A 16,611-nucleotide genomic window follows, 5' to 3' on the forward strand; every position below is an offset into this window, starting at 1 on the left:
TATTAAACATTAGGCAAAGACTTAAGTATAGATTTATATAATACCACATTACTTGAGATATGGTTCTACTTTGCAACAGGGGTAGTAGATGTGCTGACACTGTATGGAGTGTTTTTTAAAAACGTAATACTAGGTGCAGCAGCTTGTCCATAGGGCAGGATATAGAACAGAATGGTTGTAGGTCTCGAGGTAGAAGTCACCCTGCGCCACAAATCTACAGTAGAATCAGTCTATTCTCAATCCTGCCCATTAGAGCATATGAACATACAGTATCTGATCCTATATCAGTGGTTAGGAGTAGCTTCTACCTTCTGTGGTTGTAGCGGTCAGATAGTTGTGGTCTCGGAGACAGACAACAGGCAGGTGGGAGTGTGAGCCCCTCTCCTCTCCTCACATGACTGAGGTTAGAGCAGTGCCAGTGCGGTCAGTCAAAGTGAATGTCATGTGTGGGAGATCAATGGCCTGACAAGAGCTGCTGTAGAGGTACACAACTGACAGCTAGTGAGCCACACATGAATATTTACAACTTGGTTGCCATTCTCTCTGTCTGTCGGTGTCTAACAGAGCTTGTCCTGGGGAATTTGACATGAAGCCTATATGGATTTCTATGCATGTGAGGAAGTCAATATGGCAACAACCATAGTATTCACAACAATTTGACCTCTTACATCTGTTTTGAAGTGCAAAAACGAATAAACTTGAACTTAAACTTGAAATATTATCTGACATGTCATGATTTTCATTTTTGACTGAATTACAGTGCTGGTCTAATGCAGTGGTTCCCAGCCCGGGGGTACTAGGACCGCTGGGGGTACTTGGCCTATCCACAGGGGGTACTAGGACCGCTGGGGTACTTGGCCTATCCACAGGGGGTACTTGAGAAGACCCATGAGACCATAGGCTTACTGGTAAAATGAACATGGGGGTAGTTCAGGGGTACTACGGGCAGAGCAAAAAACGGTTGGTGGTACAGTAAAAAAAAGGTTTGGAACCACTTGTCAAATGTATAATTGAAAGGGTGATGTGAGAAAGCTAGCATCACATGTCACATCTGAGTCCATATTGAATCAAGATACATGGACCATTAATTCTAAAGTGTATAACTACCTTGTTTCCCCCTTGTTATAGGAAGCACTAATTTCAGGCACTTCAGATGATGATCATACATGAAAAATATAGCACATGAAATTAACCTGATATTTCAGCGCCATGTACAGTGTGATTAGCCTCTTGATTCAAGATGCAATATTACCCCATTCACACAAGATCTCTCCATTTTAATTTCAAGTCATTCCTAAACGACTGGAGGTTGAGAGCCACTGAGTGAGAAGAGAGCACCCCGCCCAACTGGATTAATGGGCCCTCCTTTCAGAGTGATTACAGCAAAGACACAGTTGTACAGCACAGTACAACACCGCCGGTGTGTGTCCCAAATGTCACCCTATTCCCTATACAGTGCACTACCTGTGACCAGAGCTCTATGTAGAGCACTAGGAAAAGGGTGGCATTCGGGACACAACCCCGCCTCTCCACTGTGGCTTTCTTCATCCAGTTATGAAGGATTAACCAGCTGCAAGCAGACAAAGGAAATTACATCATCCTACACTGAACTCAGATCATTTCTGCACAAGCAAATATATGTATGTACAGTATGTGTAACGGTTGTCATTGGTGGAAGAAGGAGAGGGCCAAGGTGCAGCGTGGTACATGTTCATGATATTTTAATTACACTGAACACTAGAACAAAACGAACAAAACGGAAGAAACGAAACAGTCCTGTCTGGTACAGAGACAGAAAACAACTACCCACAACTCAAGGGTAGAAAACAGAGTGCCTAAGTATGGTTCTCAATCAGAGACAACGATTGACAGCTGCCTCTGATTGGGAACCATACCAGGCCAAACACATAGAAATACATAAGCATAGAACATAGAATGCCCACCCCAACTCACGCCCTGACCAACCTAAAATAGAGACATAAAAAAAGGATCTAAGGTCAGGACGTGACAGTATGTGGATGTCCGCCTTATTGTAGATTTTAAACTGTTTTTAGTAGCTGATAAAGGAGGTGGGTATGGGAAAAATACTAAATCTGAAATGATATACACTGAGGTGTACAAAACATTATGAACATCTGTCTTTCCATGACATAGGCCGACCAGGTGAAAGCTATGATCCCTTATTGATGTCACTTGTTAAATCCACTTCAATCAGTGTAGATGGAGGGGAGGAGAGAAGTTAAAGAAGGATTTTTAAGCCTTTAGACAAATGAGACATGGATTATGTATGTGTGCCATTCAGAGGGCGAATGTTTTGTACACTCAGTGTATATCACATAACAATATTTGGAGACTTATGTTCATAGTGTCAGTGGTTCTGTTAATGTGACAGGAGCAATCTTGTTAGTATATGGGAATAATAATCATACCAGGCAATAAGTAAAACTTCAGTCTAATATCACTAATGGACAATATGGTAATTGTAGACCATTAAATGTCTTAAGCTTCACATGATGTCTCTTAGTGAATTTATGGCCAGATTTTGTTTTATGGCTTTTCACACATTCTTCAACTTTTGATAATTTCCATAATTGCATTTGACATAGCCTGACTTTATTTGGTGCATTAGTGAACGGACCAAACATTCCCGAACCTGTTAAAAGGAATAACATTATGTATTTATTTTATGTGCAGATAAGTGCTGTGTGGTTAGTCAAAGTTGAAACGGCTAAATAATTGATGGTTCTTCTCTGCAATGAAAACATAACACATGCTGCTCTCCAAAACAATTAACGTAGCTTAGCTAACAAACTCTTGAGCAGCGGCACCCGCATAAGCTTTATTAGTCAAACTTGGATCTGCAAAAAGTTGTTACCAACTCTCTAGTACATATCCCATGTTTCCCCAGCAGCACAGTAAGAAACCAGCCATGTTGTCTTACGCTTGACAGATTCAATCTGCTCTGGGATGACTGAATAATTGAAAGTTCTAATGCAGGACCAGCTGGCAGCTCTGACATCCAGACTATACATTCAAATAGCCTTTGTGACCAAACTAGGCTAATTGAGGAGCCTGGCTATCAATATAATCCTGAGTTAGGAGGTTGATCTTGCACTAATAAATGAATTGATGTTTGTGGCACTGTGCTGGTGTCAAAGTTACGCTGCCAATTTACACAACCCTATCTTGTCATTTGAGCCCAAGTATTATTGACATTGGTCCCCCCCCCCCCCCCCATCTTTCAATTAATCTTTATCGAATCTTGACTCCAGTGACAAATTAGTTAGGGCATTCTCTGCCTCTTATACGGGCTGTCAGCTAATTGCCCTATTATATAATGTAATTCGAGTGGCAAGCATAAAGCCCCTGGATAGTATTTAAAATATCAAGTGGTACAATTGGTTTTATGGAGGTTCAATGACCTCTCCTTGTCAACACACACACACACACATGCTGTCCCAGTTATCAATTATGGGTAGTTGAAATGATTCCAAATAGTTAAAACCGAAATTTTACAAAGCTGGTGATTTTTATTTGAAAGGACCAAATCCTTTTATTTTTATGGTGGGCTAACGTGATTGACATTTGGACACAGAGGCTACAGTAGCCTACTTCACAAGAAACGTACGGCACTAGCTCCGACCATTACCTCTCTTGTCTGAGTTGAGCTGCATATCTTTTGCGCATCCACCTCTCTCCTCCAAGAAACGCCCAAACTCTCAAAATCAGTCGTCAGTCACAAGTCTGCTGCTACTGGTGGACGGCTGTGGTGGGCACTCCTACTGTATTTTGGAACTCAAAAGCTTGAACGCGCATATTCCAACTGCACAGTGCTTTGTCAAGGTGCCCTGAAAGCAGTGGGTACGCACTTACCCGTCTACAGTTTCCGCGGGCCAGCGCTGAGATTCACCATTCCCCACAGAGGTCCACGAGATGTCACAACCTACTTCATTACATTAGTAGCAGATTACCTACACCTGACTTCTTGGCGCCGACATTTGTGTGCACATGTGTTCCGTATGGAACCATCAGGATGACTGTTTAGAATAGTTTGATCGCATATAGAAACGTAGGTTACCAGAACATCTTCTCGACGAGTCGGTCCGGGACATCTCTTGCGGCAGTGCGTGTAGGTGCTTGAGACCGAGAAGCACCCGCTCTAGCCCGCAGGAGATTATGTGGGGGCGCTTTCTGACCTCTACTGCATCTTGTCGGTTCTTCTTGTGCATTTCGCCGCTGAGAGGATAGCCGTGTCCCGTTGAGGATGCCTAACAGGTAGGTTTACAGTAACCTTTTGTTGGTTAAAAAAAATAATGATGTACGTGTCATTCATTCCACCAACTAGGCACAGCGCTATGTTCTGACTAGGCTGTGTTCTGCGGGCAGGTAGCCTAACTACGGAAGCAACGGCTGAATGGATATATTTTACGTTTTCATCCCAAAGTTTGAACAAGTCTCTATAACTTAGTTAACATAATGTATGATTTTTTTTTACATGGGTAAACAATAAGTCTTTGCATTTCCCTCCATATTTTCACCTGTCAGGACAGAGCTAAAACTGACCAGCTAGGCGTCTTCTTTTTTTTGCCCATGTTTTTTTTGTTGACAAGTTTTACATGCCAATCTTTCCCTCATGTCAGTCTTTAAGTTCACAGTTATGTTCTGTATTGCAGTGTTTCCCAACTCCGGTACTGGAGTACCCCCAACAGTACACATTTCTTTGCTGTAACCTGGTCAAGCACACCTGATTCAACTTGTCAACTGATCATGAAGCCCTTGATGAGCTGAATGAGGTGTGTTTATCCAGGGCTACACCAAATGTGTGTACTGTTGGGGATACTCTAGGAATGGAAACACTTGGGAAACACTGCTGTATTGGATAAATAGTATACTCTATTTACATCTAATAACTATGTAATAACCTACAGAATTTCAAGGATGTTTCCACAAAGTTCAATTGTAACTTTGTCACCTGTTTATGGGACATTATGTATTCTGAACCTGTGTTTATGCTGTTATTTGCTGCACATTGCTTTATGAATGCCTATAGCAAGTTGTACAGTATATTGTACTATGTAATATAGACGGAGGGCACTCAATGCATTACACAGGCAGCTCATAAAAAATGTTGATGGTACAAAAATTCATAAAGAGAGATTTTGAGATACATTAGTTTTGACATGCATCTTTGTTATAGCAAATCCAAATAGAATCTGATTTCTATGATGTGCAAATAGAGCTCTTAATGTCAGACATTTTCAGATCTTAAAACACATTTTTAATCTGGGCTCCTAGTGATTGGGTAGATGTTGCTCTAAGAGGGTCTTTGCTTTATACACACAAGCGTTAGTGTCCTATAATGTATCCCTCACAGATTTAGGTGGTTGTAGTGCGCCCTAGTTTCTTATCATATACTTCCTATGCCAATGGAATCCATGAGTTTAAAGTGATACCAAAATGCAACAAGCACCAAATCATGCATAACATCAACACTTGGTTTGCACCAAACTATTCTCTCTCTCTCTCTCTTTCTGTGTGTGTGTAAGCTCTTCTTTGTTCTGTGTGTTCGTCTCTGTGTCTTCTCGTCTTCTGTGGTGATTTACTTTCATTACTGTCTACAGATGCTTTTTGCTGTGTAGATCAGCCTGTCACCATTACTCTGCATTTACTTTCTAATAGGGCTTTTGCAATTAGTTAAGTCTCCAACCTCATCTGTAAAAGTCAGTGGAAACAGACATAAACCACACGGAACAATACCACGTTAGAATCTACACATTGCAGCGCCATGTTGTTCAATGCGCAACACGGGTAAAAAGACAACTGCATAACTTCCCTAAGCCATCTGCCTCTGTGTGTTTTCCAGCTCAGTCTTGCACGTACAATGTGGGCACCACTAGTCTTCACTAGAGAGCTCGATATTCTACTCCTCTGGCACTTCTTCAGAAAAACTGCAGAAACTTTAAATCAAGGACGGACCTCATAAAACGAGTGTCTCTCTCCACTCTGCACCCCATCCACTCACCCCCCCCCCCCCCACATAGGCAACAGTGCACCACAGGGATGAGTTAGGGGCTGCTGTGTTGTCAAAAGCCTAATTTGGGATAATAAACGCCATGATGGCCGACAGCAAGAGACAGCCAGGGCACTATATTGTTGCATTCATCTTAATGACTCCACTGGGTAGGGCTGCAGCAGGACTCCCAGGCAGGAGCTGAAAGCAGGCCAGTCTCCGTTGACCTTCTGGAAGAAAAAAAATGGAGCATCCTGCTACTGGCTGATGAAACAACGTGGCTGGCTGGAGAGCTTGCCAAGCACTGTAAAAATCTCAAGAAAGAAAGAGAGCGAGAAATGGAGAATAGCCTTTCACTCAGAGTTTACAGTGTCCTTTACAGTGATTCTCTCAAAACCTCAAGCCAAAGTTAGCTATATTACATTTTATTTTGGCAACAAAAGGAGTACTTGAATGTACACTAGTGCTGAGCAATTATAGTGCTTTTTGAGGAAGTTTCGGTTAGGTTATAAAAAATAATCATGGTTTGCAATTTCGGCTTTTGAGTGTTTTTTTTTTTAAATTAAATGCAATATGTATTATGTGGGTTGAATGCTGCAACAGCACAGAATAAAAATCTGAATAAAAGTCCCATGATGGTAGTGACAGTCCATTACGGCTCATCACTTAACCATCATTTATTCACATTATTTGACTTTAATAAAATATTTTAGTTGTTGTGTATAGTACATTTGTTTAATTTGATGACTTTATTATTTCATTCCAAGTATCTCATCTCTGTAGAACTGCTCAGACAAAATCAGTATTAGTAGTTCTTAAAAGTAAATAAGACATACTTTTAGGACTGCTGACTACTGACTATCAATCACTTAGATCATGTATTTTCAGGTAGAGCGCCCTCACTAAGCAACAGCTGCTCTCTATATAACCTCACAATCAAGCATTCTTTTGTCTCTTCTGTAGCAGGTATAAAATAAACACAGACTGGACAAGTGAATGTGCAATGGATTATGGTCATTGTAGTTAATTACCACATTTTATGCACTAAACTATGTATAATTTTGGCCTGTTGGAAACTACAACTCCTTGCTACATCACACAGTTCAGGCTGGATCTCACAGAAAAAAAAGCCCCTACAAGGTGTCGAAAGCCTTCGAAAGGGATGCTGGCCCATGTTGACTCCAATGCCCACAGCTGTGTCAAGTTGGCCGAATGTCCTTTGGTTGGTTGACCATTCTTGATACACACAGGAAACTGTTGAGCATGAAAAACCCAGCAGTGTTGCAGTTCTTGACACACTCAAACTGGTGCGTCTGGCACGTACTACCATACCCTGATATCTTTTGTCTTGCCCATTCAGCCTAATGAATGGCACACATACACAATCCATGTCTCAATTGTCTCTAGGTTTAAAAATCCTTCTTTAACCTGTCTCCCTGCCTTCATCTACACGGATTTGAAGTGGATTTAACAGGGGACAATCAATAAGGGATCATAAGGGGTCAGTCTGTCATGGAAAGAGTTCCTGATGTTTTGTACACTCAGTGTATATAGTTTCCAAGCAATATCTAACTTGACCTTGACTACTGACTCTCATTAAGTAAACAAATATAACACACATACAGTAGTGGATATCTACCCCTATAAAGCACTGTGTCATCAATCCTGATCCTTAATAATGGTCAAATACCAACTAGCAGCGATGCCAATTTGAACAGACGTGTTTGCTGAACAACAATCGAGATTAATTGCTTGCTTGCAATGCAATTAGGGAGAGAGAGAGAGAGGCAAAGGGGTGCTTTTTTTTATTGTATGCGATGGAAAGCTGCTGCGTATGGCGCGGGAATTTGTCACTCCTCTGTCCTGACACCCCTATCTAAGTCGTCTTCCTGTGGCTGGTGAGTTATAGCGAAGGTGACCGTGATCATTATTCACAGACCGATCTGCTCTTCCCTTGCACTCGGTTCCTCTTGGGTCTGATCAAGTGTGCTCTGTTACACCTCCCTGTAATGATTTGCGGAGGTCTGGCTGTGTAACATCTGAAGGACGGCGGCGCGTTTTAGCGCCTTTGAAAACAATATCGTAATCCACATCCATTAGCCATATGGGTTTGATTCTCAGGATGCGTCTGATGCCGTATAGACGCCCTTCCCGACGGTGTACCGCTGGAAACATTATGTTTGATTACATTAGATTTTGTACTTTACTTTTTTCCCCTTTTTTCCCTTTTTTTCCCTTAGCTTTTTTTTTTTATAGCTGAGCTTCCCTTTTAAATGTTCATTTCACATTTTGAAATAAAATGCACACCATAGTATTGGTCATATGTTGTCGGGTAGCTTTTGCTTCAGGTTTCATAAACAATTGCACGGTATCAGATATTGTATCTATTTTCCTTTGTGTTCGGATGAAAAACAATGGAAGTTACAGCTCTCCCTCTGCGGTACTTGTGGTTTTCAAGCCGTTGAATGAAAATGCAGTATATTACCCCTAGCATGGATCCATATTTACTACCAGTGCTCTGTACTGTGTGTAATTGACTTTGGAATGCATAAATAATTACGCCGACTCGTCTCTGAGTGATGCCTACTCGCTTCCTCGCCATGTTCCTCCTCCCTGTTGCAAGCTCTCACTGCTCATTTGTTTTTCACTGCCTTAAGCCTTATCGTTCCACTAGTCTCTGTTGTAGGCTAAGCCATGATACTGCACCTCTAGCAGTGTTTCTGTAAAGAACAACAGATTTTCTGAGCTGAAGCATACAGTACAGTGAGTGACGTGGAATAATGTGTGTACTGTACTGTACGCTCAGTGTAATGGAAGGTCCAATGCAGGTCAGTGTTTCCCCTAGGATTTTTTCCAGCAGTGGTTGCAAAGTTAGTGTAGGGAGAGCTTTGGCTTGGAAGTGGGCGTGGCCGACCATTTTAGAGGGCCTTCTACTGGCCACACAATAGCTAAATTCCTACAATTATACATATTTTGCCATGTAGCGGAGACAACATTTGACAGTTTTAAAGCATGCTTTAAAATTGTAAGGGCTCTACGCCAACTTTTTCCACTTGTGGCACTGGTGCAACCAACTTCTTCAGTTGATGGCACCAGCACACGATGAGGTCGCTCCATTTCTTCCGAAGTTAATAACCTGACCTGTGTTCTATAATGTAGCTGCGTTCCATACAGAGCCAGGATGATAATGGCTAGCAATCTTTTAAATTAGCATGACCTTGCAGGGCTTGACATTCAGGTAAATTTGGGCCCACAAATGCTGATGCTCCAGATACTCAACTAGTCCAAAGAAGGCCAGTTTTATTGCTTCTTTAATCAGAACAACAGTTTTCAGCTGTGCTAACATAATTGCAAAAGGGTTTTCTAATGATCAATTAGCCTTTTAAAATGATAAAATGTGATTATTTTACACAATGTGCCATTGGAACACAGGAGTGATTTTTGCTGATAATGGGCCTGTGTACGCCTATGTAGATATTCCATAAAAAATAATATTCCATGTCCAGCTACAATAGTCATTTACAACAGTAACAATGTCTACACTGTATTTCTGATCAATTTGATCTTATTTCAATGGACAAAAAGGGGATAGCTAGTGTATCCCTCTTTCGACTCTTATTGGATGTACATAGATAATGTATTTTCACTTACTGCATCTGCATGCATGTTGCCTTCTCGCTGTTGCACAATTTCGTTCGTGTGCTGGTTGCTCGTTCTAAATAGTATAATCTTATCTGCGGTTTTGTAGTACTCAAGACTGGTCTCAGTCCACATATTGAGTGTCTCGGTCTTGTGTCTGATACATTTGTACTCGGTCTTGACTCGGTCTCGGACAGTGAGGACTCGTCATTTCTTCCCTAGAGCAGCAGAGTAAAAAACTCAGAACTATCAGCTTCCATTTAGTCAGCGCATAAAACGGCTTCGCCAGGCCAAATATATACACTCTTTTCTTGAAACATTAATATGTCTGTAACTGATAAGGCTATTAAGGCCTTATCAGTTATAGACATGTTTGCGTAGTGGCGAACCTATAGGACTTCAGTGTGTGGCAGGTTGGTGATTCTGAAAGGACTGCAACCGTAATACCAGCGCACTCATGTAGGAGAATGCACTTTTTTTGTAAAACACAAAGAGCCAGTGTGTAGTGGAGGGTATACGCAGGTATAAACTGTATGCCCACTTTCTTTTCAGTGGATATTGCGTATATTCACTTCTTAATCATTACTAATGCATATCAAAGTAATGTAGTGGAGGTATACGACATCAATTATGTAGTACAATAGAGAAATGATGCACAAAGTAGGCTGCACAATCGCAAAGCACGTGAAATATACACGCCTAGTTTCAGCGGAATATCCTCTACAGGCAGCAAGTGTTCAGCTATCACCTGGTTTTGGCATGGAGCATGTAGCCGGTAGGGTAGGAAAGACCTTTCAATTTATTCTACCTACCAGTAAATGCTAACTAAGGCAACAATGGGTATTTAAACCAGGTATTGAAAAAGTTTAGTCCGAACTGTTGGTGAGTAGACGATTTGTGATGTGCAATTGTCATCGTGTGCTGTTTGCATCAGGGGCGTAGACGTGGATGGGCCTGGATGGACACAGGCCCACCCAGTGGAGAGCCACTATTACTTCGCCATTGCAAAAAGCATTTCATGTTTAGCACACAAAGTAAACGGTGACCTAAAGTTTAAACTGGAACTGATAGCATTTTAACTACTTTGTCTGTTTCATATCTACAATCATAATATCACTCAAAAATATCACATTTCCAGTTTCCGGTCCTGGACAAGACATATGTTTTAATTCTGTTTTATTTGCTGCAGTGTCTAACGATGCTGGGCTAAATGTGCACCGCCCTATGGGACTCCCAATCACGGCCGGCTGAAATACAGCCTGGAATCGAATGAGGGTCTGTAGTGACACCTCTAGCACTGAAATGCAGTGCCTTAGACCACTGTACCACTCGGGAGCATAAAGTGTCTCTTTTCAGCATTAGTTTTAAATAAAAGTTTAGATCTAGCAAAAAACTGTTGTGCATTTAAAAAATATATTTAAAGCCCTCCTTCCCCCTTCTAAGGCTCATGCTGTCTCATGCTTGTGAATTAACTGATAAACATCAAGTTCTATCTTCCTCTGCGGCTGAGTCCAGGGTATCAAGTCTCCAGCCTGACCTCTCTGTTGACAAAAATGATGAGAGCAGCGTCTGTTTGTTGTCTGTCAGAGCAGACAGACAGACAGACAGACAGACAGACAGACAGACAGACAGACAGACAGACAGACAGACTATATGTGATGGGTTTTTCCCCCTCTGTGGCGTGTCGAGTTACATCAGGGTTCAGCAGTTTATATATATTTTTTGCATTACTGCGTCTCTGCCGAAGCTTGACCATAAAAAAGATAAAGGTTTATTGATGTGCTTGGAAATGATGCCATAGCGTAAAAGTTGATTTACTTAAGTCATTCTGACCAGAATTAGGGTAGACTAATGGCAGGCATAACTAAATGACAGTCAGGTTCATCAATTTCACGGAAAGCACTTTCCCCACCATGGCCACCGGGAATGAGGGCCGGGGAAAGGGACCACATTTCTCTTCTTCAACTCTGCTGTTTCATGCTTGTCAAATAATGCTGCCGAAGGAAAACCTAATGGAATACTGAAGGATTTCACCATCAACATATAAGAACTAACGTTACCTTACAAATGGCATCAAAAACAATACCAGCAAGTCATATGTCTGGTTTAGTGTTTATTATATGGACTTGAGAGGATTTGTCTTGATTCATGCTACTGAAACAACATCCTATTCTTGGCAAAGATGACAGTTTTAAGGATGTCTGTCAGTTTCTTTTTTTATAAAGTGACAGAGTACACACGTAACTTGGGCCACACAGTCTGACAGCGGAATGCAAAACAAAGTGATAGAAAAGCGTGACTAATTTTGAGCTGCTATCCACCGCTATCATTTAGTGGTTGCATCTCCCTATAACATTTCTGTCTCTGGCAGGGCCTTGGCAACCACTGTCTCTGGTAGGGCCTTGGCAACCACTGGCAACCACTGTCTCTGGCAGGGCGTTGGCAACCACTGTCTCTGGCAGGGCTATGCATCCCCTGCAGGGCTGTGGATGGTGTGCTGCAAGATTTACTGCACTGTACCATTTTAAAGATTCAAAATCTTTAGCACCCAGGGACGGAAACAATAAGCATGAAATACTTAGCAGTGTTGGCAGAGCGTAGTGTGTACCGTGGACCTTGTTTCTTTACCACTCGTTCCTCTCGGGTTCACCAGGATTGCTGAGGCTATTTCTTGTGAAAAGATCAGCGTTGACAATTTTCCGTTGAGTGTTTTCGGAGGCAGTCATACAGCGGAATTGGCTTCAAGCTCAAGTATGTTGAGTTTAATATTGCTATTCTGCAGCAGGAAATGACCTGCGATGGCATAGATGGATCCAGGCAAATGAAAATGGAGGAGCTGACAACTTTATTAAAATCAAAAAGTATTGAGATACACAACCAGTGAGATTCAAGTTTCTTGGGGGAGCAGTGTACTACAAATCTGCTCTGATTCAACCCTGAGTTTGCATCCACAGCCAAAGTCATCAAGGCATCTGCCTAGCTTATCGATCCATCTGGGAGACACTACTAGTGGCAGCCAGGAGAGGTCAACCTCAAACACGGAGAGACAGGGAGAGGGGCTTTGAGTGCTGGGTGTCAGTCAGTCTAGTGCGGCCTGGCTGAGCCACGGCGAATGACAGTGGTGAGGAGTAATCTGAATCGGTCCCCTGACAGAGAAAAACACACAGCAGCAGGACCTTCTCTTTCTCCAGTCTCTCTCTAGTCTCTCTCCAGTCTCTCTCCAGTCTCTCTCCAGTCTCTCTCCAGTCTCTCTCCACTGTGAGTTATAGGCGGCAGTTATCTGATGGAGCACTTAGTTGCTGGTGGAGCCTTGTTTTCAAGTATTATTTTCACTCACGTTGTATCGATCCCTGTTGCCAAAGTGTTAATGATGAGTCATACTATTAAATGTTATGACCCACACCGTATTCAATTACCCCCCTTTCTTATAGAGATGGGCCCTTGTAATTAAGGTCTAAACAGCGGCACTTAGAAAAGAAGAACAGCAGGCAACACAAAATTACCCAGATAGCCTTCACACTGATACCAGAAGAGAATAAATTAGGCAGCAGAGCAGATCTAAGGCGGTGTGAGTTTATAGTTCTATTTTTCTTATTATCGGTTTCTCTCACTAAAAGAGACTAATGCTTTGGTGAAACTAGTGAAATAAAATACTGGTGTGAAACCGACAGGATAATCATTTACGGGATTTAATGAGAGGAGTAGATACTTAAAAAATGTATACAGTGTGGCATTTGCTCAGTTGACTTTAGGTTGTGTAGGGAATGTGCAGTCACAGGGGTATATGTAATGCCCAGGGCCTCCGGTCAGACGAAGGGTTTTATTTACATGAATAATTGAATGTAACAAGGCGGTGTGGGACACAGTTGTGTAAAGGCAAAGTGCTGCTGTTATGAGCTTATCATCACTAGAGACACAGTGAAAAGATTGTAAAGGAGTTAGTTAGTTAGCATCTTTTGGCTATAAGTTTTTTTATGTAAATGTAAAGAGTGTTAAAGTTCTATGTTGAATTCTAATTACTTGCTGTATGGAGGAATAAGACGATGAAGGCGATGGGATATTCTGTTCAGTGGGCTGGCCCACTACGTCTAGATTTGTTGTGTCAAGCTGGAGGCTGGGTTACGTTCATCTAATAATTCACAGGACCAGAGTCAACCAAGGGTGATTTTAGATCGAAATTAGCACGTTTGGATGTCTCTAGGGTAGTCTAACTTCTCACAGGAATAGAGTTGGAACGCCCTGCTACCCACTTAAATTATGTTTTCTGAGAAATGTATTATCTGTTGACCCAGGGTTGCTTCATCTAAACATGTTTTTCTAATTGCCTAGGAACAGCCATCCTTTCAACCATAACAACATCTTCATGTTTGATCTGCGGTGTTTAAGTGGATCAACGATCGTAAGTGGGATTGATTTTGTTTGCAGGCAGCATCACGAACACAAGGACCTGGTCCACATGATTTGGGAATATTCTTCTGCTAGCGCCTCTGAAATTGATTCATTTGATAGCCAGTTTGCTCTCTGACTCTCTGAGTGAGGGCAGGCTTCTCTCCTCATAAGTGTATTAGATTCTCAGGACAGTCTTGTCTGATCGAGCATTCAGTTCACCCTGTAGCAGCCCGAGGGGCATTAATAGGAATTGTATCGGAGGCCATGAAGGCTGTGAAACTGGAAAGTTTCTGCTGTCAAAAGAGCAACATCCCATGAATATTCTATTGGTCTCATGTAGCAGAGCGAGGGTCTTACAGCATTCCTTTAGTCATAAATTAGCCCACGGGGCATGGGCACATAGAGTGACAGTCAGAGCTAGCATCCACGTCACAGCCCTAAAACACTGTCAGAACATCGGCATTGGCTTTGGTTTGACGGACCTGACTCCAGTGCTACCGTGTCACCAGTATAAGAGAACGTATTCTGTTGAGGAAGCTGTTTTTGAATATACTATAGGAACCTATTGCATGTATTTGAATAAGATATTCAACATTAGACTAATGCAATAGACTGCGGGCCTGTCTGAAGCCCGGCAGGGGAATGAGGTGCTCTTAGATCAGATATGTTAGAACAATGCCTTTGGGAGAGTCGGGATTTAAAATGGATAAAACCAGGATCCTAGATTTTAGTGATGTTTACAGTTCTGCGTGACAGGAAAAAAAAGATAATGTCCAGTAGAGGTCGACCGATTAATCGGACTGGCCGATTAATTAGGGCCGATTTCAAGTTTTCATAACAATCGGGAATCGGTATTTTTGGACACCGATTTGGCCGATTTTTAAAAAACATTTTTCTTTTTACACCTTTATTTAATCTTTATTTAACTAGGCAAGTCAGTTAAGAACACATTCTTATTTTCAATGACGGCCTAGGAACGGTGGATTAACTGCCTTGTTCAGGGGCAGAACGACAGATTTTTACCTTGTCAGCTCGGGGATTCAATCTTGCAACCTTACAGTTAACTAGTCCAACGCTCTAACCACCTGCCTCTCATTGCACTCCACGAGGAGACTGCCTGTTACGCGAATGCAGTAAGCCAAGGTAAGTTGCTAACTAGCATTAAACTTATCTTATAAAAAACAATCAATCAATCATAATCACTAGTTAACTACACATGGTTGATGATATTACAAGTTTATCTAGCGTGTCCTGCGTTGCGTATAATCGATGCGGTGCGTATTCGCGAAAAAGGACTGTCCTTGCTCCAATGTGTACCTAACCATAAACATCAATGCCTTTCTTAAAATCAATACACAGAAGTATATATTTTTAAACCTGCATATTTAGCTAAAAGAAATCCAGGTTAGCAGGCAATATTAAGCAGGTGAAATTGTGTCACTTCTCTTGCGTTCATTGCATGCAGAGTCAGGGTATAAGCAACAGTTTGGGCTGTCTAATTTGCCAGAATTTTACGCAATTATGACATAACATTGAAGGTTGTGCAATGTAACAGGAATATTTAGACTTATGGATGCCACCCGTTAGATAAAATACGGAACGGTTCCGTATTTCACTGAAAGAATAAACGTCTTGTTTTCGAGATTAGCGTTTCCCGATTCGACCATATTAATGACCTAAGGCTCGTATTTCTGTGTGTTATTATGTTATTACTAAGATTATGATTTGATAGAGCAGTCTGACTGAGCGATGGTAGGCAGCAGCAGGCTCCTAAGCATTCATTCAAACAGCACTTTCGTGCATTTGCCAGCAGCTGTTTATGACTTCAAGCATATCAACTCCCGAGATTAGGCTGGTGTAACCGATGTGAAATGGCTAGCTAGTTAGCGGGGTGCACGCTAATGGCGTTTCAAACGTCACTCGCTCTGAGACTTGTAGTAGTTGTTCTCCTTGCTCTGCATGGGTATCACTGCTTCGAGGGTAGCTGTTGTCAATGTGTTCCTGGTTCGAGCCCAGGTAGGAGCGGGGAGAGGGACGGAAGCTATACTGTTACACTGGCAATACTAAAGTGCCTATAAGAACATCCAATAGTCAAAGGTATATGAAATACAAATCGTATAGAGAGAAATAGTGCTATAATTCCTATAATAACTACATCTTTTTACCTGGGAATATTGAAGACTCATGTTAAAAGGAACAACCAGCTTTTTCATATGTTCTCATGTTCTGAGCAAGGAACTTAAACGTTAGCTTTCTTACATGGCACATATTGCACTTTTACTTTCTTCTCCAACACTTTGTTTTTGCATTATTTAAACCAAATTGAACATGTTTCATTATTTATTTGAGGCTAAATTGATTTTATTGATGTATTATATTAAGTTAAAATAAGTGTTCATTCAGTATTGTTGTAATTGTCATTATTACAAATATTTGTTTTATTTTTTAGATCGACCGATTGATCGGTGTCGGTTTTTTTTGGTCCTCCAATAATCGGTATCGGTATCGGCGTCGAAAAATCATAATCGGTCGACCTCTAATGTCTAGTGTCTCAGGCATAATCTCTTCAAAGC

General features: G+C 41.6%; 1 protein-coding gene across 1 annotated transcript in view; it reads left to right on the forward strand.

The window, feature by feature from the left end:
- Window positions 1-3,706: 3,706 nt before the first annotated feature.
- The window catches only part of LOC110522134 (heparan sulfate glucosamine 3-O-sulfotransferase 5), a 67,024-nt gene continuing 54,119 nt past the window's right edge, over window positions 3,707-16,611 (forward strand). Inside the window, exon 1 of the mRNA XM_021600267.2 lies at window positions 3,707-4,275. The gene's annotated coding sequence lies outside the window, so the exon portion shown is untranslated. The remainder of the gene's footprint in view (window positions 4,276-16,611) is intronic.

The sequence above is a fragment of the Oncorhynchus mykiss genome, chromosome 4 (genome assembly GCF_013265735.2).
Source record: "Oncorhynchus mykiss isolate Arlee chromosome 4, USDA_OmykA_1.1, whole genome shotgun sequence".
NCBI classification, from domain to species: Eukaryota; Metazoa; Chordata; class Actinopteri; order Salmoniformes; family Salmonidae; genus Oncorhynchus; species Oncorhynchus mykiss.